The sequence below is a fragment of the Mustela putorius genome, unplaced genomic scaffold, assembly GCF_011764305.1.
Source record: "Mustela putorius furo isolate JIRA1106 unplaced genomic scaffold, ASM1176430v1.1 tig00003858_pilon_pilon_pilon, whole genome shotgun sequence".
Taxonomy (NCBI): Eukaryota; Metazoa; Chordata; class Mammalia; order Carnivora; family Mustelidae; genus Mustela; species Mustela putorius.
This window is the reverse complement of record NW_025422010.1, coordinates 5,780,981-5,808,465: the sequence shown is the minus strand read 5'-3', so window position 1 is coordinate 5,808,465 and position 27,485 is coordinate 5,780,981. Positions and strand designations below refer to the sequence as shown.

The 27,485-nt window shown below is 47.4% G+C and overlaps 1 protein-coding gene across 6 annotated transcripts in view; it reads left to right on the top strand.

Annotated features, from left to right (window-relative positions):
- The window catches only part of LDLRAD4 (low density lipoprotein receptor class A domain containing 4), a 417,410-nt gene that overhangs the window by 8,424 nt on the left and 381,501 nt on the right, over positions 1 to 27,485 (top strand). For 3 of the 6 annotated variants that reach the window (XM_045065344.1, XM_013051371.2, XM_013051372.2), the window contains exon 1: positions 22,587 to 22,926. The exons of the other annotated variants lie outside the window; for them this stretch is intronic. The gene's annotated coding sequence lies outside the window, so the exon portion shown is untranslated. Of the gene's footprint in view, positions 1 to 22,586; positions 22,927 to 27,485 lie in introns of those variants that run through there. 6 annotated transcript variants of the gene reach the window in all.

The following is a 27,485-nucleotide window of genomic DNA, read 5'->3' as shown; positions in this document are numbered from 1 at the left end:
ATGTTCCCTCTCTTGCTGTCTCTCTCTCTGTCAAATAAATAAGTAATAAAATCTTAAAAATAAAAAAAGAATCTAAGTCTATATCATCTGGATCATAGGTGAAAAGAGTTTTGCTGTTTGCTAGAGTTTTGTTGTGGGCAAACACAGTGACTTAGTGGGTGATCTCCTCAGGGAGGTATAAGAACTTCGTGCTATTTTATTTTTAGAATTTTTATTTATTTCTTTGACACAGAGAGAGAGAGATCACAAGTAGGCAGAGGGGCAGGCAGAGAGAGGGGGTAAGCAGGTCCGTTGCTGAGCAGAGAGCCCGATGTGGGGCTCGATCCCAGGACCCTGAGATCCTGATCTGAGCTGAAGGCAGAGGCTTAACCCACTGAGCCACGTAGGAGCCCTGATCTTTGTGCTATTTTAAATTTGAGATAAATTCTACTTAGGTAGGTTAAAGACACTAAATAATCTAATACATTTTTCAAATAAAATTAGAGGATTTTACGGCCAAGGACTGCACCTGCTGTCTTCTGCCTCCCCAGTCCTCACCCTACCCTGTGGGGGAATTTGGGCTCACAGTGGAAGAGTGAGGGCCAGGAGAGAGATGGATTCAGTGGCCAGCTGCTCGAACACAGTGTGACATATCCTTCAGTCACTCCTTTCCTTTTCGAAGACTACTTTCTGAGATCATGCTCTTCCCTAGCCTTGTCCCCAAGGATGCCAATGTAGAGCTCATCCTCTTATGTTTGACCTGAGGATTGCTACACAACACTTGACCTTGCTACCTCTGCGGAGGGCACTCCCTTCCTGCTTCCACAGGCTTGGCTGTTTGCTTCTGGCTGAGGCCTTTGCCCTTTTAGAGGCTCACGCAACCATCGACAGTGTCTGGCTTGCTAAGCTGATTGCTCCCAAAGCTGGAGGGAAGAGGAAAATCATCTTAGTAGATTTCAATTAAGTAAAGCAAAGCAGTTTTGCTTTCTCTGAAAGGCAGGCTTTTCAGCTGGAAGGTTGGGAGCGGCTGGCCAGAGGGAAACCCATTTCACAGTCCTGGCTCGGGGGGAGGGAGCAAAACAGAAGCCCTGTATCTTTGGGGCCAGTCCCACATAGCTTGTTGCATTCACACAAGCTATGTGTGTCTGTTTGTTCAGTGGTGTTGACCATGCTCTGGGGTGCATGGTGGAATTACGCCCCATCTGGGGCATGCTGGGTGAGCAGTGGGCAGGGTCCTCGCCTCTGTGCTCAGGTGAGTGAGCCCGGGCACCTCACGCCAGGTGGCATCCATATGGCATCCAGCCCCGTGTGGGCAGTGGCCTGCATCTCTCCCCCACTGGCCACACAGTCAACTCCCTGCTGCATTCCTGGTGCAAATCTGCTCTTGCCTTGGCAGGTAGTGTGGACAGTGCCAAGGCCTTGGAGATGGAGTGTGCAGAAGACCGCCATTGGGTGGGAGGGCTGGTTGGTGGCCACCGGGTGGTCCAACCATGAGGGGTCAGGCAGCACCTTTGGGGGGGGGCAGCTTGTGCTGGGTCCCTTGAGGAAACTGGCTAGGAGTATCCCAGGGAGTTGCGTGCTAGTGATGTTATTGAATAGTTGGCTGGAACATTTACTCAGGGCACTTTGGGTGATTGAAAAATACACCTTGTGTACCTTCCTTCTGTTTGCTTGTTGGCTGATGTGTATGGGGGCTGACAGACTTTTGTTTAATTTGACCTCCATGCATTTGGCTTGCTCCTTCAACAGAATGATATAATGCCAGGATGTTTTTCTAGGAGGGACAGAGGGCTTTTTTGGACATAATGAATGCATAATTTTAGAGGTGGAGGAGATGTTTACAGTTGGATGGCTTGGATGAATGTTTGTTCTCTTGCTCCGTCAGCTATTAAGATAAATACCATCCCCTTACAGAATTTAGCTTTCATCCTATTGGTGTTTAAAGGCGAGATTCAAAATCTTTACTTCTTGTACAAAATCTTCACTTCCTTAGTTTACTCAAGCTAAGTCTTGGGATTTAAAGTAATTTTTTCTTTTCATCCGGAGAATAATGTAAAAATATTAAATATTGTACATATACAGTTATAACTTCATAATTATGTAGAAAATTTAATCCAGAGAAATCATAATTATTTTCTGATAAATACAGTTAGACATTAAATGGAATTGGAGTTATTTAATGGAACTCCTTGTGCATTACTTTGCAATGTGAATGCATCCTTTTACTGATATAACATGGTTTATATATTGGATTTTAAAAATTGGGGCACATCTGTGTGCTTCAGGGGTGGCTTCCATTCTGACATCCGCCACGAGGCAGGCAGGCTGTTCTCACTTGACCCACCTGAGGAAGCAATGGCAGGGCAAAAACGTGGGGCTGACCGCTGTCCGCAGTGCGTGTAGAAGAGTCTCAGTAGACGTGTTATCATGGGGTTGCTTATAAAGGGTTGCTTTGCTCTGCCTCTCCTGGATGTATCTTCTGGGCTCTTGTCTGATCCAGCCCTTGGGAGGCTGCATGACTTTAGAAAGATCTGTTGGCCCTTCTCTAAAACAATTATCTGCCCACCTGTTAGGCTTTGAAGGGGATTAGGTAAGATAATGCATATGCAAGCCGGTGGGGAGAGGCTAAGTGAACTAGTGAGAGCTCAGGAAATGGCCGCTGTTATGAAGTCAGGTAAGTATTTGTGAGGCACCTGTCTAGCTGGTGTGGCGCAGACCCAGCTCCTGCCCTCAAAGACTCAAAGATAAGGTAGACTACGTGTCCAGGAAGCACCCAGCAGCTAATAGCCAGAGGTTTATAATCAGGTCTCTAGTTAGGAGTGGGAAACCCAGGGCGCCTGGGTGGCTCAGTCCTTAAGTGTCTGCGTTCAGCTCAGGTCATGATCTCAGGATCCTGGGATCCAGCCCCGCATTGGGCTCCCTGCTCGGCGGCCTCTTTTGCTGTCTCTCTGTCAAATAAATAAACAAAATCTTAAAAAAAAAAGAAAAGAAAAAGAAAAAAAGAGTGGGAAACCCTATTTAAGCCATGAGTCAGGAAGGGCTTTGTATGTGAGAGAGTGAGATGGCAGGGTCTGATGGGCCTCGTGTGTTGCCTCTCTTCCCTGCTCCGTATTCTTGTGGAGCCTTGTGATGCCCAGGCATTGGCTCTGCCCCCACACTGCTGGAAGGCAGGCGCCCACGTGGTTGTTACACTGGGCGACTGGCCTGGCCAGTGCGTTGGTGGCACTGGGAGGTATGAAGGGCTCGGAAGAGTGATGAGGACCTCTGGGTCTACTCTGGTCTGACTTTGGGAGAGGGTGACTCGGAGCTGAGACTTGGTGAAGAAACACATTTTTGCCAGGTGGACAAGCACGGACGGGGTGTTCACAGTCACTGGCTTCCGGAAGGCTAGATGCACTGGGCTCTAGAAGGCAAATATCAGGGTTTCAAACTTCTGTGTGTATGTGCTTAAAAATATTGGGGTTCCTGGGCACCTGGCTGGCTCAGACAGTGGAGCGTGTGACTCTTTGATCTCGGGGTTTTAAGTTCGAGCTCCACGTTGGGTGTAGAGATTACTTAAAAGTAAACAATCTTTTTTTTTTTTTTTAAGATTTTATTTATTCATTTGAGAGAGAGACAGAGACAGAGCACAAGCAGTAGAAGAGGCGGAGGGAGAGAGAGAAGCAGACTTCCTTCTGAGCTGGGGGCTGGATCCCAGGACCCTGGGATCATGACCTGAGCAGAAGGCAGACGCTTAACCGACTGAGCCACCCAGGTGCCCTGAGGATGGTGAAGTTCAGTTAATTTGCTGAGGGGGGAGTGGGGGCCGTGGGGGCTGCAGGGATAAGTAAACATGTGGTTCTTTTCCTGCCTTCGGAGACTGTACATTATGGCCAGAGTTCTGAGGGTCAGACGCCTGGCAGGGTTAGTCAGTGGGGCAGCACGCCCAGAGAACGGAGATCCGCGCCGATGGTTAGTGAGAGGGGCTCTCATGGGGGAGTGGTGCCAGGGCGAGGGGGCTCAGGACAGATTTTGTAGGGGGAAAAAAAGGCAGTTGACACGTGTGACCTGTACCTCTGTTGATGGGCAAGGACCGGAAGAGAAAGGTGTGGATAAAGGCAGGGGAACCTGGAGGGGCATTTGAACACCAGTCCATTGTCACCATCGGAGCTGGTAAACATTAGGTGTTGTCATTATCATTTTCGTTCTTGTGTCCTGGCACTGGATTAAGGTAGGCAAGACTCCTCTGGGGAGTCCTTCCTCCCATCTTTGCTGAGGACCGAATGCACAGCCAGGAATGGTGAATGGTAATGCTGGGCTTAATTTCCTTCTCTATTTGTTTGCCCTGGGTACTCTGTCTTGACTGTGGTTTTTTAATACTCAGTATTTGTTCACATTTTACAAAATGCTTATATTTCCTCCTCGGTGCCGTTCATACCAGGAAGCCAGGTTTATCACTTCCACATGGTAACAATAATGCCTTCTATTTGCAAAACATTTGCAACTTTTTAAAGCTCTTTACAGACAGTATCTCATTTCAGGTTCCTTGGCTTGAAGGAACAAATAATTAATGAAATGTACATAGAAGTATAATTAACGGATTTGTTCCTTATTCTTCTCTAATGTGGCCATTAGCTGAATGTAGAATTCAGACTGGAGTTTATTTTAATGTGCAAAACCTAATGGGAAAGAGATGCTCTGTCATTGTCCAAACCACATGGCAAGGTATTTTCTGCAGTTGCTGGGACCAAGGCTTTGCCTCTTGCTTGCTGGCTGGGCACTCAGGTGACATAATTTTGAGAGATTAGGGTAGAGGACTCAAAATCCAATTCAAGAGTACAGCCAAACCACGCATCCTTTCTCAGAGGGATTGTGTAGACGAGATCTCATGGAAGTGAAGTGTGCCGGTGGCCTGGGTGGATGTTGGGAGCCTCCCCTTGTTTCTTTTCCTTTGGGAAAGGAAGGCTTGCCCGTGAGCCCGTTGCGGCACGTAAAAAGCAGCAAATCTAAAGTGTCCACCTGTTGGTTAGGGTGGAGCGTGTGCCCCGCACACCGTCTTGGGTGCTGAGAGTCCAGACAGAGCACTTGGGATCTCTGTCCTCCTGGGATCGAGCCCCACATCAGGCTCCCTGCTTGGCGGGAACCCTGCTTCTCCCTCTGCCTACTGCTCCCCCTGCTTATGCTTTCTCTTTCTCTCTAACAAATAAATACATGAAATTAAAAAAAAAAAAAAAAAAGAAATCCTATTCATTCCGAGCTGGGTCCCTTTGTCCCGGTTACATAAGGCTGCTCTGCGGCCTCAGCCCTCGACCAGTGCCTGGCCACCTGCGCCCAGTTTACGCCTCTACCTGTAGTGGCCCCTTTTCGCCACTCAGCCATTTACTGTCATGTGTGGCTCTGCTGCTGCCTCCGGGGTTGCCAAGTATACTGATCCCCTTCTTGTATTTCAAGTGGAAGTCCTTCAGGCTGCTGCTCACGCTTGCTTGGCAGTGTCCTGCTCTCTCCCTCTCCTCCCCAGACCTCAAGGGGTGTGTCCTCCCCTCCCTCCCCAAAACCACGCGTGCATGGAGCCTGCCTCGCACAAGTACTCGAGGCCTGCTTCTGCTGTCCTAGGCCCGTAACAGAGACGGAGGCTGCAGCATCTGCTGGCTTTTCCCGGTTCGACTCCCACTGATGACGGTTTAGTTATTGTTCAATGTGGAGGAGGCAGATGAAGTGCTCTGTGATGTCCGTAGGTAATTCGTTGTCAGGATCAGTAAGGACTGAGGCTCAGCTGGGAGCTGCGCATGGGGACTGGGGTGGAGAGCTGGTAGTGAACGGGCCCTGCCTCCGCGGAAGGTGTCTGCCTGGAAGGGTGGCGCTGACAAGAGGCGCTCTTCTCATCGCTCCGAAAGTGAACTTGTCTTCCGTACCATGCGAATATATTCTCTGCTGCGGGACAATAGAACGGTAACATGATCTGTTCACTTCATTGGCTTGTGTGTTGATTGCAAGAAGGTGGCAAGATGGCAGGGAGCCCTTCTGGAGTCTAGAGGGGAATGGCAAGCAGAACCCAGGCAGAACTAGGTGCTTTTGCACGCTGCCGGCTGAAGAAGCCAGCGCCCCCTGGTTTGAAATAATCCTTTCTGTGACCTCTTTGCCAACCCTGGAGGTGGTTTCATTGACAGCCTTCTCTGGATGTGTCTGAGCCCATGGTCTCCCTACCTCTGTGATGTGGCCGTCCAGGCAAAGCCGCCAAGGAGGGTCAGGCTCAGAGCTGGTGTTCAGTGGGGTCTCTCCTTTACCTGTCAGTGGAGACGGTTTTTGCACTTAGAACTTTATACCCACATCTGGAAAGCTTAGAGGCAGGATTCTTCTGCACATATTGAAATTGGTTGTACCGTTGACCCTTGAACAACACAGGCTTGGATTGCGTGGGGCCATGTACACGGGGTTATTTATTTATTTATTTTTGGTAAATACCAAATACAGGGCTATAAATTAAATATATTTTATCTTCCTTGTGATTTCCTTTTTTTTTTTTTTTAATATTTATTTATTTAACTCCTCTCTGCACCCCCTGTGGGGCTCAAACTCATGGCCCCAAGATTGAGAGTTGCAAGCCCTACCAGCTGAGCCAGACGGTGGGCCCCTTTGTGATTTTGTTAATACCATTTTTTTTTCCTGTATCTTACTTTATTTTAAGAATATGATGTATAGTACATGGGGTGCCCAGGTGGCTCAGTCGTTAAGCATCTGCCTTTGGCTTGGATCAGGGTTCCAGGGTCCTGGGATCGAGCCCCACATCTGGGTCCCTGCTCAAGGGAAGCCTGCTTCTCCCTCTCCCAATCCCCCTGCTTTGTGTTCCCTCTCTCGCTGTCTCTCTCTCTGTCAAGTAAATAAATAAGTTTTTTTAAAAAAAGAATATGAAAATAATATATGAATATAAGAATATAATATATATAACATACAGAATAAGTGTTAATGAAGGCCAACAGTAGGCTATTAATAGTTAAGTTTTAGGGAGTTAGAAATTAGAGATGGATTTTTGACTGTCCAGGGGTTAGTACCCCTACTGTCTGCATTGTTCAGGAGTCAACAGTGTATATGCATAGGGATCTCAGCCGTGAACCCTGAAGTCCAAACTCGTATCTAACTGCCTGTCGGGCATCTCCAAACCTGTGTCGAAAAACCATGTCCTGATTTCCACTACACCTGATTTCCCTCTGGTTTCCCCCACCTGCCCTTCGCTGCACCGTAGCAGTAACAGCATTCCAGTCTGCCCAGTGAGTCAGGTCACCCATCTGGGAGGCCTCCTTGACTCTTTGTGTGTGTGTGTTTCGTCGTTTCCCTTATTCCATCAACAGATCCTCTTTGTTCTGTCTTCCAAGTTGGCCCCAAACCTGCTCACTTGTCACTGGCATGGTTGCTGGCAGCTCAGTGTGTCCCTTCCCGACTCAGGCCAGAGTCTCCTGGCTGGCCAACCCCTGCTCCTGCCCAGTGCCCCAGGAGTCTGGTCTCAGCTCAGCAGTTGATGGGGGCTCTGGGGTCTGGCAGTCCTCCCTCTGCAACTCTTCCCCATGGGCCTTTGTGCTTGCTCTGCTGAAACTCCCCCTTGGGGGCCCCATGTGGGGGCACTCCATTCAGTCCTCAGTCTGGTGACCCTCCTCAGGTGGCTGTCCCGGACCTTGGGCCCTGCCCGGACCCTGCCCCGGTTTTCTCCATCTGTTCACATGCTGGTTGTTTCTCCCCACCCCCATCCCTGAAAAGTAAGTGTGGAGGGGGGGTGGGTGTGTCTCTTTACCTCTTGTTCCCAGGAGGTGCCCAGCAGCAGCCTGGGGACCACGGTGCATGTGCAGGTGAACTCGGGTGGGGGAGGGCAGATCAGTGGGGGATATGGTGCCGCTGGGGTGAGCCGTGAGCCATACTCCTTCCTGGGTGGAGCTACTTCTGGGTGCCGGGTGTCTCCCCCTCAGTTACCACGGGTCACGTCAGACCTCAGTGCAAACAGAACGTCCTGCCAGAAGGGTTGAAGTACAGCCATGGAAGGGAAAGAGGTGCAGAGAGGCTGGCACTTCCCAGGCGACCTCATTGGCATCACCCCTCCCACTCCTTGCCTCCTTGGGCTTTACTACTCACCTGCATGAAAGCTCTGTGCTACTGTTTCTTCCCAAAGCAAACTATCTGCTAGGAGCTAGGAGAAGCCATTGTTTCCCAGATAGGCTCTTGCCTTCCCTCTCTCCTCCTGCATTTAACTCGCTGGTTAAATAAATTATGGATGAATCGGGTACTATTTCTATGTTTCAAGAAAATTGCTAAAACTGTAAAAGATCATCAGATTTATTCATTTTAGTAAAATCGTCATAGGTACACGTTTTCTCTTCAGACAGCATGTCTCTATTATAATCCTGCTTTCCCTCAGCTGTTTTCTTCTGTTCTTGGGATCAGGAAAAGTTCAGAATGGAGAAAGATGGTCTGTGAATCTTTTTTTCCATCTTTTCACCAAAGACCAAGTGTTTGACAGTTACCTGGAGGTTTGAGTCATCTTCCAGACATCGGACTGTGCTTTTATTCTGGGATTAGGTCCGTCGTCTTGAGTTTTGTTTTCTTGCCTCGGATTTAAAATCCACAAGGATGTGTACCTCGTGGAACAAGGCAAAAAACCCCAAATGAGACAAATTTCAAATAGTGGCAAATAGTACAATAGTGGTTTATTTCTGCTAATGGTTTTTAGCTTGTGTGGTATATCAATGCATGCTAGCCTTGCTTGTGAAGGAGATGGGCAGCCGAGGACGGGTCAAGGTCTCTGCTTTGCAGGTTCTTCCCTCCCATCTGGACCATACCTCTGCAGTCCTGCCTGACCCAGGACTAGACATGGCTCGTCCCAGGTTGGGTGGCTTTTCTTGGGACCAAGCTCCAGTCTTTGCCTCCGTCAGGAACCTGATTTAAATGACACAGACACATGTACCTCCATCCGGAATACACCGGAAGCAATTGCAAACAGGACGTTAAAAATAGATGTCTTGCAGTATAATACTAAGGGTGATTTAAAAATTTTTGCCTTTTCTCCTTTTCCATCTTTCTTACAAGGATCATTTTTATAACAAGAAAATTCCCAGTGAACTTGGTTTCCTCAGGGTGTGGAATAAGAGTCAGTTTCTAAAACGTTGTGGAAAACAATTTGATGTGTGTCTTTTTAAGCGTTTTAGAAGCACGGGTGGTGTTGCTATGGGGATGGTAAGGTTTACTCTCTACAGAGAGCGGTTCCATCTGGCACCACACGCTCCCTGAGCCAAGCTGGGCAGTCCTACGCACAGCAGAGTTTCTCATTAGATGTGGAAACAATTACACATAGCATCATGATTCCATCTTTTTTCCCCCTAAATCACCATTTAGCTCTGATCGAATGGCAGGACATGATGCCAAACTGCTTTCTACAGCCTCTGACCTCCGTGCCTGTCGTCGCCTCTGAGACGAGTGCATGGCTTACAGTCGGAAGGGGTTCCGTCTTTGCTGGTGGAGCTGGGTTGCTTCCTGAACACGGTGCACGGTGTTGTACCTTGATCACATGGGGATTCATTTTCTTTTGCGGACGTGGAGACATCTCTTTGAGAGGCATTGTTGGCTGCCCCCTCGAAACCATGGCTTCCTTCCCTTCCTGCACTTGTTTAGAACCCATGGGGGTCCCATCTCAATCAGAGATGAGGTTTTGACATTCTGCTCGGGGGGCGTGGTGGGGACGTGAAGCATGCAGATCGAGTTCAGTTGTACATTCCATGGAGAATGAAACAAAGTGCTCAAGAAAAGCAGTAGGCTTCTCTTTGTTCATCTTCTGTTATCCTTGGGGCCTCATGGGGCTGATGTTAGTGGTGGAGAGGTGGGCGTGGGGACGGCTGATGGCCAGCTGGTTGTAATTGGTGATATTCTCAGAAGTCTGGTGGGGACCCTGAGCTAGATGTCTGGGGAACCCCATGTTGTTGCAGCTTTTGGTCTCCTTTTGGGGGTGTGCTCTTAGTCTAGTTCTGGTACCCTTATCTGGGAAATGGGGGAGTGGCGGTGATGCTTGCCTTCTCAAAAGGTTATTGTGACCATTCGATAAGATGGTTCAGGTGTCTGCTTTGAAAAGCAGAGAACTGAGTTCTTGAATGGTGCGTTGCCCCCATGTCTTGACCACTTGCGGGGTCGCTGTGTGTCCTGCTGTGTCTGGCCCACTTCCTCTGATGATCTGATAGGACATAGTTCTATCATATCATCGTGGATGGCCTCTTAGTACCTATAACTTCTAGCTTAGGTGTTCATGATGATGGACTGGTAGATGACTGCTATAGAAGAATGCTGTTTCATTCTTGCCTTGGTGACAAGGGTGATAACTTCACTCAGCCCTGGGATCATTTGGAACTAGGGTGGTTCTACTTAATGGAAAAAGCAGCTGGAGGACATTCTGGAAACATGGATTCTTATTCCCAGTTCTGTCCCCAAGCAGCATTGTCCCCAAGCAACTCAGTATCTCGTCCTTCAGTGGATGGGATTGCTTGACTGCCCTGGGACTGGTACCATGGACACTCCAGACCTCTGGGCTCAATTCCCCCACTGAGAACTCCCCTCACGTCAGCCTTGCTGTCTAGCATTTCTTGTGCATTATTTTATTTTGTTCATTTAATTCATTTGTGGGCTTGGGTAGTGCTCTGTCATACACGCTGTTAAGATCTTGTCTCCAAATGAGCATCTGGTGTGGAGCCTGGTGGCTCCCTGGGCCCCTCCTGGCTTGCAAGTTCAAGGACTCTGGTTACTTGAGAATCATAGCTCTTGGCCTGATTATAGACGACATGGGCAGTGGTGAGGAGCGGTTCCCATTCTGCCTTTTCCCATTAAGCACGTGCTCTGAAACTCCGCTGAAAACCCCAGCAGCTACTGGGACCCAGAAACTTAATAACAACACCCAGTATATCTGCCTTTCTTGAGTTGTAGGGTATCCTGTCACTTTGCCCTCCAAGCTCCAGAAGAGATCTAGGAATTCTCTTTTTTAGTTTCCAAGATAGAAACTGGAGACAGAATCTTAAGGACTGGCTGTCTGGCTTGTACCCTTTAGGTGTTAGTTCCTCTTGGAGTTCCTCTGCTCACTGGAAGGATATTGGCATTTCCAGCGCTGTGCAATCTTTTGTTGTTTCTAAATACCCTCAAAGTCCTTCTGGATGGCACTCAAGCCTTTATTTGGGTTGTTCATTTTCACACCAAAGGAAGACTTCTGTATCTTACCTTGCATGCTGAGTTTCTGTGCTAAGCCAGGAGGGTCCCCGGTTAGTTAGAAGAAAAGGGTGAACAAGAGAGATGTGCCAGTTAGGGCATTTTACATACACCAAACCAAGAGCCGGCCTGATGCAGGGAAGGGGATGTGGGCTGTGGAGTCCCACTAACCTGGGTTCCAGTCTCTGCTGAAATGCATACCGAAGGTGTGTTACTTTTTAGGATTCTGGAGAGACTAAATGAGGCCATGCCTGGGGTGGGGCCAGCACACGGCTGAGACTGGTGGCTGCCTGTGTTTGGAGTGTGGAAAGACATGTTTATAGAGCTGGATTCAGTCTGGCTGTCAGACGGCGTGGCAAAGGCCAGGCTTGCCCACGACCCACTGGCCCCAGCCCCTGCCCTAGCAGAGCTCACGTGGCGGTTTCTGCACAGAGTTTAGCCGATAACTGCTTGCTGATTGCTCCTAACTGGTTGGATAGGGCATTTGTGTCCTCAGACCCAGCTTGCCTGGTGGAAGGGGAGAGGGTCCTGGAAATGTTAATGCAGCTAATCCAATGAGATTAGCCTCCTGAGCTGAGGGATTTGAGGGAACAAAGGGTATTGAAGGGACCACTTAGAAGTTTAAACAGACTCTGTTCTCCCTTTTCACCTACGTCTTGTATAAGGATTTCAATAGCTCCTAAATGAGCTGGCCTGAATGGCAGTAGCGCCCTTTTAAATTCTAATTAGCTGGTGAATTAACTAGTATGAATTTTGATTAGTTAGGATGAATTACAGGTATTAATGATTGTACAGTCTTAGAGCAAATGAAAGTAGCGGTTTATCCAAAGGGGGCTATGGCCAGTCGTCCGGCCAGAGGACTTTAAATAGTCTCAGAAAGACCGTGTTCTCTTTTCACACCGCATTCTTCACCCTTTAAAGCCTGGGACTGGAGCAGCGTGAAGTGGGGAGGAGACTCGGCCCCCTCGCTCTCCTTGGTGGCCCTGGAAGGAGCACAGCCCGCATGGTCTGTAGCTGGCAGGCCTCCAGACGCCCTCTGCAGTGCACCCTGCCACGCGGCTGCACAAGCTTCCTTGCTAGAAAAGCCAACGGCTATAGCCTTTTCCTCCCAGGGCCGGCCTTGACCTGACCTGAAGCTGCAGTGTTCATGTTCGCAGCGGCTGGCACTAGCCCCTCTCCGCGTCAGTGTCTGGTGTAGGTTGGTCGGGGGTGGGGGGGCTGAACCTGCTTGGCTAAGGAAGGGAATTCCTAAGTATATCAATATTTCCTTGGCCTTGCCCTGTTTCAGACAGCCTTGCACATGGACACTCATTACATGGTTACATAGGAGAGTGTTTTAAAATACCCAACACGGATCCATTTCAGTGACGGTGATGGGTCACATGTGTGTGATCAGGGTGTTCTGGAAAGAGTTGCCAGCTCATTTACAAAAGGCCTCACGTGGTCTAGTATGCTGAAAGTCCATCACCTGATGGGCAGGGGCTCTGAACTGCAGGCTTAGTGCCCCTGCCCTCCGCCAGGCTCTCACTCCCTACTCTCTTGTCCTTCCTCTGGTGGCAGATTGTGGCCTAGTCTCGTGCTTTTTGGCTGAGAGACAATTGGCCTTGTTTTATGCAGGCTTGGTCCCCTGCTCCTCCATTTTGTGTCCTGTTGGGCACCTTGTATGGCACGGTGCTAGTTTACGAGGACCCAAAGACATGTGAATTTCAGCACTGGACCTGGTGCTTCCTGTGTGATTTCCCATCGTTGTGGATTCAGGAGTTTGGCCAGGACACTCTTCTCAGGGCCGCCCACGTGGTCTTCAGCAGTTCTAACGTGCATCATTGCTCTTAAAAGAAAAGCTTTGGTGCTCTGAGAGTTGAGATGGGCCAGAGATCCCAGCTAAAGAGAGTGTGCAAAGCCTTGGCTATACTGATTTTAACATGGTTGGACCGTGGGTGTGTCTCAGGGACAAACATTGAAGAGGGAGCAAAAGATGAATTCAGGCCCAAGGCTTTCTCACCGAAAAGCTGCTGTTTGTGGGCCCTGATGGTTAGCTAGCCTCACCACTTCTCAACCCTCACTGACCAGCTGGCTGTTGCAAGGGTGACTCTCTGTCACACCCTGCCCCACCCCGCCACCAGCCAGGTTCATCTCATGATGGAGCCTTTTGGATGTTGGTTTCATGGGACACTACTGAGTTCATCCAAGCATATCCTACATCATAATCACTCCTGGTAGAGGCCAAGAATGAAAAGGGTTCATGACTGAGAGACTCTTGTATACCACAGAGTAGGCTGGCTTTCTGGAGAAATGGTTGACCACTACCTCCACACTTTCTGCATGAGACAGGATGACCCTGTTGAGCTATCTGGAATGGTTTCTGTTGCCGGTGCTGGTCATCCTCTGCTGTGGGAATAAGGCTCAGATCAGACCCCAGAGTCTAGTTTCATCACATTTGAGAATAGCTCAGACCTATGTCTCCATCAGAGAAAAGATCCCATAGGAGAGCTTGGATATGGTTGTTTCCTATTTATTTCTTTATGCATGCCCAGCTTTCTTCCAGAAGTGATTTAAAGACAGCTTAAAAAAATACCTATAGTGGGGCGCCTGTGTGGCTCAATGGGTTAAAGCCTCTGCTTTCGGCTTGGGTCATGATCCCAGGGTCCTGGGATGGAGCCCCGCATTGAGCTCTCTGCTCTGCAGGGAGCCTGCTTCCTTCTCTCTCTGCCTGCCTCTCTGCCTGCTTATGATCTCTGTCTGTCAAATAAATAAGTAAAATCTTTGAAAAAAAATACCTATAGTGTTGGGGTGCTTGGGTGGCTCAGTCGTTAAGTGTCTGCCTTCAGTTCATGATCCCAGGGTCCTGGGATCAAGCCCTACATCGGGCTCCCTGCTCAGCTGGGAACCTGCTTCTCCCTCTCCCACTCCCCCTGCTTGTGTTCCCTCTCTCGCTGTGTCTCTCTCTTCCAAATAAATAAATAAAATCTTTAAAAAAAATACCTGTAGTGTTAAAATAATAATACAAGATTGAGGTTTTTAGGAAAAAGAAAATACGAGTTTCAGGAGTTTTATTAAACCAGAGGAGTGCTTCAGACATGTTGATTTCTAGAATCCTTTCTTTATACGTGTCTAGGAAAGCCCATCAGAACAATTTTGTTGGGGATTCCAGTATTTCAGGTTTTACCAAAGAAAAGGAAATATCAGGCGACCTCCATACCAGTTCACATTTCTTTTACAGATAAGGGGTTAAGGTTTTTAGGACGTGTTCTCTAAATAGGCTCTTTAATTCCTACTGGTGTTTTGGTTTCAGGCCTGGAGCTGTGTTTGGGTGATTAGTGACATCTAATTATGGGAGGGCAGGCAAGAGCTTTATAGACTCGAGTCGGATACAGAGGAACTACCTTCGAGCACTGACTAATGATTTTCATTAGGAAATGGATTTTTCAGTTCAATAATACAGAGGCTGATAATATTTTACCTTTTGAAATATGGCCATTCTGGAATAGTATGCAGTTTCTGAAGTGCATAGAATAAGAAAGAAGAACTAAATGTAAAAATGGTCTATTGTTTTACTAACTCTAATAAAAGTGACTTCCAAGTAGTTTATTTTAATATCATCTAAGAGTTTTGCGTGGCCTTGCATTCAGCTCTGACCCCATTTGGCGCAACTTAATTTCAGCTGTTAAACAGTTAGAGTCCCCCCCTTAGGTCCAAATTGGTGTTGTCATCTTATTTATCAGGAGCAGGGGCGCTGACTGCTGCTTGAGCCTCTAGTCCAGCTTGTCTACAGAGGCCCAGCCCTCCCAGGGCACTGGTCTTGCCTTTGTGCCTTTGTTCCCACCTCCCTCTGTTCCATGTTCCCTATTGGAGTGTTTCTGAGCTGTCTTTTATGATAGAAGCACTTAGAGTCTTTGTGTCTGATTCCAGCTGATCTTAATTTGCAACTGGGCCATGATTTCTTTGAGTGCCACCTTGCACTGGGTCAGCCCTGGTCCTCCCTGCTGGAGCTGGCCTCTGCCACTTCCCAGGCTATGGGCACGCTATGAACTTCTGTAGAATGGGCATAATCACACCTCTCAAACTGTGAGGAGGAAACCTGAGGCAAAGTATGGGGACAACATTCGAAACTTCACATCTGCATCCATCCATCCATCCATCCATCCATCTGCCCAACTCCACCTGCCTAGCATTTAGTAAAATAAATTGCAAAGTATAAATAAATTAACATTACAGTGAAGAACTCTAGTTTTCTTTGTTACCTACCTATGCCTCGCTTTTTGTTATTACAGTTAACTGATTAACCTTTAAAATCTTGAAATATTATTTATTTATCCACATGGAATATATTATGGTTGATAGGATCACTTACATCTACCCTGCAAGTGTTGCCATCCAAAAGTTGTGAGCTCAAGCCCCACATCGGGTTCTGTGCTGGGCATGGAGCCTGCTTAAGATTCTCTCTCTCCCTCTACCTCGGCCCTTCCCTGCCCCCTCTCCCTCTCTTAAAAAAAAAAAAAAAAGTAAAATTTAATAAATATTTAGAAAGTGCATATCACTATGTCTCATTAGCAATTTTTTCAGATGCTTTGGAAGAGCAAAAGCCCACAAATTATCTCTGTCCCATGGACCTCTCATTTTGGAGGGGGGGGCTCACTGCTTTTTTATGCACACAAGATCCTTGGAGAGCATTGTCATCTGTCTCATTTTGGAGGAGATGATGGATGGGTTCCCAAAAGTGGAGATATGTCATATTGTCAGTGCCATAACGGGAAAATGTCAAGAAATGCTTTTCAGGGGAGTAGTTTCTATGAAGTGTATACATAGGAATAACTCTGACTTTGAGGGACCATGTGTGCCACCCAGTGGGTTCTGGACCTTGTAAAGCTCTGACTATGCTGTGGCCTCACCCCCTGGAAGACATGCTTAATTCCACCTTGGCCCACCATAGGTGAGCTCTCACTGAGGAGTACCAGGGATAATGGGGGGAGATTCGAGGTGAGACAGGCAGGTGAGGGGAGAGGTTTTTTTTTGTCTTTAATTAACATAAAATGTATTATTTGTTTTAGGGGTACGGGTCTGTGAATCATCAGTCTTACACAATTCACAGCACTCACCATAGTACATATCCTCTCCAATGTCCATCACCCAACCACCCCATCCCTCCCACCCTACTCCCCTCTAGCAACCCTCAGTTTGTTTCCTGAGATTAAGAGTCTCATATGATTTGTCTCCTTCCTGATCCCATCTTGTTTCGTTTGTTCCCTCCCTTCCCCCCATGAACCCCTGCCCTGCCTCTCAAATTTCTCGTATCAGAGAGTTCATATGATAATTGTCTTTCTCTGATTGACTTATTTCACTCAGCATAATACCCTCTAGTTCCATCCATGTCATTGCACATGGCAAGATTTCATTTCTTTTGATGGCTGCATAGTATTCCATTGTGTGTGTGTGTGTGTGTGTGTGTGTGTGTGTGTGTATCTCACATCTTCTTTATCCATTCAGCTGTTGATGGACATCTAGGTTCTTTCCATAGTTTGGTTGTTGTAGACATTGCTGCTACAAACTTTCGTGTGCATGTGCCCCTTCGGATCACTACATCTGTATCTTTAGGGTAAATACCCAGTAATGTGATTGCTGGGTCACAGGGTAGCTCTATCTTCAACTTTTTGAGGAACCTCCGTATTGTTTTCCAGAGTGGCTGCCCTAGCTTGCACTTTCTTCACATCCTTGCCAACATCTGTTGTTTCCTGACTTGTTAATTTTAGCCATTCTGACTGGTGTGAGGTGTGGTATCTCACTGTGGTTTTGATTTGTATTTCCCTGCTGCTGAGTGTGATGTTGAGCACTTTTTCATGTGTCTGTTGGCCATTTGTATGTCTTCTTTGCAGAAATGTCTGTTCATGTCTTCGGCCCATTTCTTAATTGGATTATTTTTTCTTTGGGTGTTGAGTTTGATAAGCTCTTTATGGATTTTGGATACTAGCCCTTTATCTGACATGTCATTTGCAAATATCTTCTCCCATTCTATCGGTTGTCTTGGTTTTGTTGACTGTTTCCTTTGCTTTGCAAAAAGTGTTTTTTTATTCATGCACTGGGAGCTGCCTGAAGTTCTTGCTGAGTTTATTCTAGTAGGAAATGCTACTACTTCTAATTAATATTCATGTAAGACTTTGCCAAATGCATACTATATGGATATTGTTGTCATCCTTGCTTTGCAAATGTGAAAACTGAGACTCCTCCGAGAGATTGAATGACACGCCCAAGTCATCCCAGGCCGGAAGTCATTGGCTGTGTTCCTTAAAACCTTCTTGGACCCTGGCTCTCTCACTTGTTGATAAGGGCTGTGGACAGCAGAGTTTCTCCATACAGGATGAGAGCAAGAAGCAGGATCCTTTCCGCTTCACGAGGAGCAAGAGAAGTGATACTGGTTCCCAGGTCACCTGCACAGACTGCAGCTTCTGGCTCCCAGATGTGAGCATGGGCCTGCCTGTTCCCGCTCTTGTCCTGGGCTTCTGCATGGACTTGCCTGCAGCCCAGTGGGAGGACTCTGGGAACATGCAGAGTGAGGAGGCGTGTCCTGCATGCCGTGGGACCCGGGGCTCTGTACGCTGTTGCTGTCATTACTCATTTCTGCAGAGTGGGTCTCTGCCTGGAATTACAAGGCGGGCACTGACAGATGTATAAGTAGATGCTCAAGAGCGCATTAAAAATGCATTGTTAAAAATGGATTCAATGTGTGAACCAAGATTGGCATGAAGGTTGGGTCCCTGTATTTTTAGAGGCTAATTAAAGTGCATGAACAATGATAAATTCAGATAACCCATATCATCTAAAATCACCGTAAAGCATTCACAAAAGAGCTAGTTGCAGGGGATGCTGTTGCTGCAGCCCAAGGGGTCCAAGTGGTCTGCCATCAAGTTCCCTCTGCTTTGCCCGGATAGAATCGGCCTGGGCCTGCGGCTCCTGAGCACCTCAGCTGTCTGGCACCCAGCACTGTGCATTTGCCATGTTTCTGCTGCCTTGAGTTTGGGGACACGTGTGGAGTTCTCCCATGCCACTTGTCTAAATCATTCACAGAAATCTGTGGTCACTTTCTGTAAAGTGCTTCACTGGTGATAGGGAGAGAGATTTAATACTGATGCGTGTTCACGCACCGAGGGTGTGCAGGTCGCTTCCCTTTCTGTGGCCCCTTCCCTCCTGTTAGGTGCAGATGCCACAGCCGGTTCTGGATGACCGGACCACAGTTTATTGGCTGGAGTAGGTATTAGAGTATGCGGTGTTCTTCACGATTCATGGTGATAGTGTTTGCCCTGTTTGTCTGTCTTTGGAAAACTGGCCTCCAGAGGTGAACTGTGGAGTGAGCTGTGTCAGAGTCTGTCTTCTCCCTCTGCAACATTGAACTGGTTTATCTGGAGGACCTGGTGCTCTGGGACCTGGTGTTCTGATATTCTGGCAGTCACACTGAGAAATGAGAACATGTGCGTTTAGTGATCGCAGGGTTAGTAGACTTGCAAGTTGGTCACAAGATCTATAACTCAGGATTTTGTAATATTCTTTTTTTTTTAAGATTTTATTTATTTATTTGACAGAGAGAGAGAAAGAGAGAGAGCGCACAAGCAGGAGGAGCGGCAGGCAGAGGGAGAAGGAGAAGCAGTCCAATGTGGGACTCGATCCCAGGACCCTGGAATCATGACCTGAGCTGAAGGCAGTCGCTTGCCCAACTGAGACACCCAAGTGCCCTAACTCAGTATTTTTGAAAGTTAGATTAGTTTTGTTCCTGAAAGTCTCTGATGCCTTTCTTAATCTACAAGCACTTAAAAAAAATTTCCTAGCAGCAAGTGTATATTCATTGCACACTGATACAATAATGGCATGCTAAGGGCAAAAAAGACCAGGATGAACTCAAGACCTTTAGGCATCATCATTCAGAACACATCCCTTCTCACCAGGCAGTCCAAACTGACCAGATTTTATTTTCCAATCTGACCAGCTTTTAGATGTCAGAAGGTAGTAGGTCTTAAGGGTTACAACTTTCAGGGTAGTTGCAGGATTTTAAAATCCGTATCCCTTCCCTTTCTATCACTAAGCCACTGCCTTTTTTTTTTTTTTTCCTGACTTCCTATCAATCACTTTGGAATAACTGTAGGTTTATGGAAGAGTTGCAAAGTAGCTACAGAGAGTTCTTATCACCCTTTACCAAGCATCCCCTAGTATTTCCAGTTTGCCTAAACACTGCATACTTACCACATTAACATTGTGATCCTTTTTCTTTTTTTTTAAAGATTTTATTTATTTATTTGACAGATGGAGATCACAAGAAGGCAGAGAGGCAGGCAGAGAGAGAGAGAGAGGGCAAATCAGGCTTGAGCAGGGAGCCTGAGGCTCAGGCTTGATCCCAGGACCCTGAGATCATGACCTGAGCTGAAGGAAGAGGCTTAACCCACTGAGCCACCCAGGGGCCCCAACATTGTGATAACTTGATCACGTATCAAGTTAACGCTGGTACAAAACGGCTAACTAATACCACAGACTTGATCTGGGTTTTACTAGCTTTTCTACTGAAGTCCTTTTTTCTGTTCTTGGATTCCATCCAGTATGCCACATTACATTTAGCCACTGCCCTTTTTTATTCTTCAAACAATTTTATTTTTAACGTTTTATTTTGGTAACATTTCCAACTCTCTAAAAGTAGGGAGCGAGTCTGCGTGGGTCATTACCCATTCGGAACTATGGTCAGCATATGGCTAATCACACTGTCCCACCAAATCTCGTTTCCTGTTGGGTAAGCTGGCCTTAAATGGGTCATTGTGACCCTACCTCCACAGTGCCTTTCCCACACGTGTACCCGCACCTGCGGGATATCACCTGGCATGCTTGCGTGTTATCATCTGGTCTCTTCCCAATGCTCGAGAGTTGCCGATACAGGCACCTTTATTTATTTATTTTTAAAGATTTCATTTATTTATTTGAAAGAGAGAATGACAGAGAGAGAGCGCATGCATGGGAGGGGGGAGGGGCAGAGGGAGAAGCTGACTCCCCGCTGAGCAGGGGGTGTAGGACTCAGTTCCGGGACCCTGGGATCATGACCTGAGCTGAAGGCAGACGCTTAATAACTGAGCCACCCAGGTACCCTGTTGGGACCTTTAAATGCAGACTCGGTTTGATCTTTTTCCTGCTTTTTGCCACCGTTTCCAAGAAGAAGGCTCTACATGCAAGGAATATGGAGGAGGATTTGTTGGAAATGTCTCTCTGGAGCCTTTGTTTGGCACTTGAAGTTTGTGTTTGTTACTTATGATGACCCAGCATGACCTCAAGAGAAGGTCCATTCTCCTAGAGATATATGACTGTGAGAGCCAGGCTAGAGGGCAGCATCTCACAGCACAACCAACGGCTTTAATTCCGTGTTACAAACCTCCCCCTCCTCCCCCCCCCCCCCCCCCCCCCCCCCCCCCCCCCCCCGCTTACATCACCACTTGCATGCTAGGGTGTGGAAGAGTTACCGCTAGCTGCAGATGGACTCTTTTCTGCTGGCGGGCTCTCTTTCTTATTCCTTCCCCCTTTTATTAGCTGGTGCCAGGCACAGTCACCTCATTAACCTCTCATTAGGTTAGGTATTATCGGGTAATTGTTTGTTGAGTGAATGAATGACCACCAGACTACCAATAAATAGGTATATGCCTGAGCTACTTCACACCAAAGTGTTAATAGCTGTTAGTGTTTTCAGAATTGACCCCTTGGGATTATTTACATTTTAAGGAGCTGGTATCTTGAGGAACAATTGCTTAATCCAAATGTGGAATTCCTGACCTGTGGCCCCAGTGGGGAAGGCTAGGATGCCTTTCTTATGGGTCTTCAAAATAAATATTGTGGCTTATATGAAAACTCAACTCTGAAAATGATGCAGATTGAAAAGAATATTATTTTTGTGGTTGCGCAGAAATGATTCGAAGGGGACTTGGGTCTTCTAGCGATAGGACGTGTGGGACACCTTCTCGTGTTGGAATCAGAACAAGCCTCCTTGCCGAAAATGAAGTTTTCAGGGAGAAGTGGACGTCATTGCTGAAGCTCAAATGCAAATAGGCATTTATTCCTTCAGCAGTCATTTATTGTGTGCATTCTGCCTGGGGCAGCAGGGTTTTGGGGACCCAAGGGAGGGCCACAGCCTTGTGTTGGACCAGGTAACTGACCTCTGCTGCACATGAGATGTACTTCCAGTAGTCATTGCTAATATTATTATAATGAATTGAAACCCAAGACTGATGACAGGGTTGGCACTCCAGTCATTCCATTGGAAGTGGGTGGGTCCCCAATGCAGCCTTAGGCACTGGGACTGCTGGACATGTGGGGGACAAGGTCCAGCCTCTGTCCTTAGTCATGTTCAGAATTAGGAATTCCTTACAGGTAGATGATGATGCATTTGTGTGTGTGTGTGTATGTGTGCGTGTATGCATCTGTGACATATGACTGGGACATTGTATCTCTGTGGCATCACATAGCGTCCTCATGTGAATTATTGGTCCGTCCACACTTAGCAGGATGGAATCTCTGCGCTGACGTGTGTGGCAGATATCTGAATATGTGGTACGTAAAGGCTGTTGAAGAATGTGCAGAAGCTGTCATGACAAGCTAGGGTGCCTTTGGCTGATATTACAGGCAAGGCTCCCACGAAATGTTTAGAAGCAGCCTTCTTTGCAGTCTTCCTTCCATGTCCACAGTCACGTCTGCACAAGGACATTGTAAGCTGGGCCCTGTTCCCGTGTAGTCCCCATGTGGTCTTGTTGGGTTTTTCTTCTGTTTATTTTGTATCTCGGCACTTTGCTTGTTTTCCAAACCACTGGCTGCACCATGAGGCCTCCGAGAACAGATGGCACGAGACAAACTCATGCTCCTGTGTTAGCAGGGGCAGCCAGAGGGTCCAGGGTCCAGGCCTGCCTGCTCTTGGCACACGGCCTCTTCCACCCCCATTCCCAAGTCCGAGTTGTTTCTGCCTGGCCTGGGCTCTGGAGGCAGGATCGAACGGCGGGCTGTCCCAGGGGAGCCCCAAGGGGTGGATGCCTTCAGTCTGGAGGCACTGAGGTACAGAGGAGGGGTGCAGTGGTGGGGGGCGGGGAAGTGGAGGGAGGAGTGTCAGGTGTCACAGCTGCCAAGATGTGGGGAGCGGGCACCAGGGGCCAGAGCCTCCAGGTGACTAGAGGCAGTCGTTGTGGGGGACAGCCCGACATGTTTTTGTCTGGTGCCATTCTAGGGCTTAGGCTTATTACTGAAGTATGTCCTTTGCTTCATATCTTTATAGAGATGTAATAAGAATCAAGGAGGAGTAATATTTTAAAAATCCATTTTTTTTCTTCTCTCCCTTCACTGTTTGATGAAATTTCTAAGCTTGCAGGTAAACTAGTATGAGGCTAAGCTAATAAGTCTTTCTAATGACTGATATAATACCAGCAGGCAAGATTCCTTTTGGGATTGATTGTGGCACATGGTGCTAATGGGGGTTAATTTGTAAAGGGAGGTACAGTGTGCATTACCTTATGAAATCTGCACATAAGAGAGGGAGAGAGACAGACACAACGAAAGAAGGAATGTATTCAGTGAAAACAGGAAAAGCTGGAATTCAGAATTGTCTTTTTGATATTCAAGTCCTAACGATCAGGCTGTGTCGTATTCTTATTTCTTTTCTGTAGACTCGCAGACACCTGCTCTCTCGATTGGGCACAGAGCACTTGGCCATTTACACTCCGGTGTCACTGACCATGAAACCTTTGCGTGAGTTCCTGACAAGCCTCTCCCTGACTCCGCGAGCTCAGCCGGACCTCACAGAGCTGACTGGAAAGTGGGGGAGAATGCAGGGATGGAGCAGTCCTGCGAATTGATGTAGACTTCTGAGACAGCTAGCGAGGGCGAGCATGAACCTGAGGGAGGTTCTGTGGTTTCCTGGGGTCGCTGGGGGGTTTCTGGAGGTGGGACCTGGGCGGTGAAGGACAGCCAGCCCAGGATAGGGACTCACACGAGAGGCAGGGGAACAGACTCAGCAGCTGGAAATGGAAAGTAGCATGGGCTAGGGGTCCTGCAGGAGGGCTAAGGGTTTTCTCTTCGGAGGCAGTCGGGTCTTAAAGGCTTTGGGAAGTCATCAAAGTGTTCAAAGCTGCAGGATGACAAGCTCTGTTCACTTGGTCGTGGTGTGGAGACCGGGCATGGGTATGGAAGGTCTCCCCTTGCACGGCCAAGGAAAGGAAGACGGGGCGCAGACAGGGCATGGATGCTGGAAGGCTGCTCACCTGATCTAGAGGGAATAGCTGGGCCTGAAGCTCCAGATGCTGTGTTTGCCTTCACGGACACATCCCATATTGTGTTTCTGAAAAGCTCCACTGTTAACCAAAGTAGGATTCTGTGTGCTAGGGGTCAGGGAACTTTATTGTTCAGGTGACATTTGGACAGGGACCCCAGGGAGTGGTCCATGTGGATATTTAGAATGATTTCTAGGCAGAGAGAGCTCTGTGTAAAGGCCTTGAGCAAGGTCGTGTAGCTGAAGAGGAACAGGGGCAAGGGAGAGTGAGGGGAGGGAGGCCAGGGGTGCGTGTGGGCTCGTGGTCCTGGAGGGCTCGGCTGAAAAGGCGCCATTCCGGGTGTGGAGCAGAGCAGTGTCTCCTCTGAGCTTCACAGGATCTCTGGAGTGAAGCGGGTGACCGTACAGGACCGTACAGTATCAAGTCCCAGGAGATGATGGTTTCCCAGGTCAGGGTGGCCTAGGTGGAGAGAATGAGCCAGGACTCGGGAGGCAGCATTTTGAGGATTTGGTGAGGGCTAAGAAAGACAAGCGTGCATCAGAGTTTTTGGCTGAGCGACTGGAGTTGTATCTTAGCAGGTTGGGGAAGATTAGGGAAGGAGCAATTTTGGTGGTTATTTGTTTCCTAAGGAGACAATTTTTCTTATGATAATAATAATTATTATCAATGATAGTAGTGATGTTATTTGGCCTACTTTTATTACTATGGTTTGTGGTCTTCTTGTTTCTGCCTAACCTTTGTGCACGATAACCTTTTAGAAAATGGCGTACCCCTTATTTATAGGACATTATGAGTCTTAGTCTTGTCCAGAAATCAAATGGAATTTCTTTGCAAGAAAGATTCAATTTAAAGCCCCTTGATTCCCTGGGGGAAGGGGTGCTGTGTGTACACAGCAGGTTGTAATGCTCTGTTATCCTATCGAAAATTAGAACAGTGATTATGTATGTTGACAGGACTCCGATCCATGAATCTGGTGGTGGGAACTTTGGGAAGCAAACGAAATCTGTTTGCTTCCTCTAAAAGCATTTTCCTGTGTCAGAGGTGGGTCCTATCCATGTTGGGAGTAGACCTCACTTGTCTTTTAAGCTAGAGCCTCTTTCCTTGCTCTGTTATCTGAGTCACCTCCCTGCGATGCTGGTTAGAAATGCAGACTTTCAGCCCTGCCTCTGTCCCACAGAACACAACCTGCTTTTTAACGAGGTCCCCAGGGGATTCATGCACCTTAAAGTTTGAGAAGTACTGAGTGAGAACAATGGTGTTTCTGAAGCCTGGCTTCAGGGTAGGCATTTCATCAGGACTGCTGGGTTTCAGTCCAGAGCTGGTGTGAACTGGGTCAAGTTAGAGAACGCCCCTAGTAGCCCCTCCAGCCGTCTGGCACCCTGGGGACGCTTTCTTAGAGAGACCTTTGCAAACGAGACCCCTGGTAAGCCTGCACGTGTAGGTATGTGTACGGGGCATACCTTAGAGAACCTTCTTTTTTCTAAGGAGAGGGTCAAAAGTAGGGTCAAAAGAGTGAGTGGATGGGAAAAGCCCAGGTGCCCGGGCATCTCACGATGCAGGTGCACTTGGTGGGGCGAAAGGAAATTCATATTGCTGAAACGAAATAGCTGTTTGATGCACTTATTTGGAAAACATTGCCCATAGATCTCAGAACTGTTTGTTGCATTTTCCTTAAACATTTCTCTTGTCAGAATGATGAGAAAATTGCCTGTGTGGGAACTCTGAGAAGTGCAAATTTGTTAATACCTCCTTTGACAATGGTTTGTATTCAGAGCTGTTTATGAGCTGTCACAAATCATTTCCAGTTAAAATATGCTGCCGTTAAATCAAGGAGCGGTGGAAGAGTCTGGGAAGATATGCATGGCCTCATGGCTCCAGCTCAAGAAGGGCCCAAGCACGGAAGCTGTGGGTCTGGTTTTTAAATTGGTGAATTGGATTGTGGAGTGAAAATCGTCTGGTTCCTGTGGAAAAGCTCTGTTTTGAAAATCGTCTCTGTTTTAATGCTCTTCAGATGGCTAATATTAAGGTGTAAGTTTGAGAGTCAGCCCTTCCTTCAATGGCCAGCACAGAGAGGAATTCAATGCCTGTCCTTTTGTTCTTTTATGATCGCGCTTGTCAGACTCAGGGGTGGTGCTGTTATCTGTTCTCCTCACTGCCGGAACGTGGCAAGCGTTTGCTTTCCTGCTAATAATGGTGCCTCTGCCCTGACCCATCGGTCCTACCCCATCCACCCTGTGCTCCTGGCGGACATTTGCAAGATGGCTGTCTGGGGTTCAGAGTGTAGCCTGCGGCCTCAAATTGTGAGAAACTTTGAGGTCCTGTCGGGTATTTTATTGTTGGTCTGGATGCTTTAGAGCAGTTATTCTCAACTAGAGGCAATTTTGTCTCCCAGGGGGACAATTGAAAATGTTCAGAGACGTGTTTGGCTGTCAGAACGGAGAGGCAGGAGGTGCTGCTGGCACCCAGGACACCAGGAATCCCGTAAGTGTCCTGCTGTGCACATGACAGTCCCCCCAACAAAGAATCCTCCAGCTTCAGTTGTAAGGAGTGCTGAGGTGAGAAACCCTGCCTTAAAGCTAGAGGCAGTTTTGACAGGTGGAAAAGTGGTGGGTAAGGTTCAGGACAATACCTGTTGGCCATGTAGTGGTTGAAAAGATGTCAGATCTCCAGTGTCTGCTTCATATTCAGAAAAGAAATTCCGTTGTCCCAAATCCATTTTTTTTTTTCTAACTGGGACAGATAGTCCCAAACTGCTGAGGTTCGGATGGTCGACTCCTTTATCAGAGGTAGCCTTACTTCTCTTCTTCTCTTTTGTGCTTCCAGAACATTTCGCTTGACAGTGAAGAAGCGCAAGTCTAAAGGCATAATAAAGCTTTTCTTTTTTTAAACTCTCGATTTGTCTCAATCAATGAATTCTATGAATTCTTTCTCGTTAGCATTAAAATGGAATCTGCTAATAAGATAGCCACTGGGACAATAGGGGAAACGCTGGAAATGTCATGCGTTTTCTTGAAGATTTTATGGTCACTGAATTTGGATATTTCCTTGTATTTTGCTTCCATGACTTCACAATTCAAGTCTCTAAACAAATGTTTACAGTTGACTAGAGGGAAGTCCAGGGTGGGGGGGGGGTGGAATGACCCCATCACCTGTGCCCTGAAGCTTCAACCCCTTCTCACAATTGTCCTTCTTTCTTCAACCAGGTCCCCTTAAAAGATTTTGTCATGGGTGCCCTTAAAAGATTTTGTCACGGGTGCCTGGGTGGCTCAGTAGTTAAGCGACTGCCTTCAGCTCAGGTCATGATCCTGGAGTCTCAGGATCCAGGCCCACATCAGGCTTCCTGCTCAGCAGGGGGTCTGCTTCTCCCTCTGAACTTCCCCCTTTCATGCTCACTCTAATTCTCTCTCTCAAATAAATAAAATTAAAAAAAAAAAAAAAGCGTGTGTTGCCTGATTACACCTTATAGAAATTTGTAGCTAAGAAATTTATTATAAAACTTATCAAGTTTATTATTAAATTTATGATAGGAAATTATTCATTCAGTATTTAGACCAACAGCGCTTCCTGGCTGATCACTAAGGCTGTGGCTCAGTCTTTCATGATATGGAGTTCCCCTTTCCTTGGCTAGATTACCAACAACATTCAGAGGAGTCAGAGAAAGGTTTATACCAAAACAAGTGGACTTTTAACTTCTTTAAAATGAAGTCTTCTCTGAAAATGCTCTCTGACGGGAACTCATAATTTTAATTCAGAATTGACTGGTACTGCCACCATACAGAACTGGACCCAGTACGATAGCAGACCGGTGGGTCCCGGGGCAGGTTGCAGCTTACCATCCCATGCTTGTTTCAGGGTAACAGCGTGTTCCTCTGTTGCTGGAGACTGCTTTTTTCTTGTAGCACCTCTGCAGTTTCACGTGTCTCCCATGAAAGGTGAATTTGCATCTACCTCCTCATTTCTGATCAACTTTTGGGTAGAGTGAATTTCAGTGTGAAAACATCCTGCAGTTGTAGCCCTTAGAGAGGTGCTAAAATACTA